This window comes from Penaeus monodon, chromosome 20 (assembly GCF_015228065.2).
Source record: "Penaeus monodon isolate SGIC_2016 chromosome 20, NSTDA_Pmon_1, whole genome shotgun sequence".
Classification (NCBI taxonomy): Eukaryota; Metazoa; Arthropoda; class Malacostraca; order Decapoda; family Penaeidae; genus Penaeus; species Penaeus monodon.
Genome location: NC_051405.1, coordinates 35,678,860 through 35,679,079, shown reverse-complemented (window position 1 = coordinate 35,679,079; position 220 = coordinate 35,678,860).

The window sequence follows — 220 nt, the reverse complement described above, 5'->3', positions numbered from 1 at the left end:
ATAAACACACACATGTATTTGCTCGAGTTAAAACCACGATCCTTCACCTCGTACCTCGCGACCTCCCCTAAAACAAGGCGCCGATGCTAGCCTGCCGTTGTCGGTGTGATGAATATCTCACTAAAACAACAAGCCAGCCAACGCTAGTTTTCCTGGTCGTTGTTGGAAATTTATGCCTCTATCATAACAAGGTAGGTCATTATATATACACACCCATCGT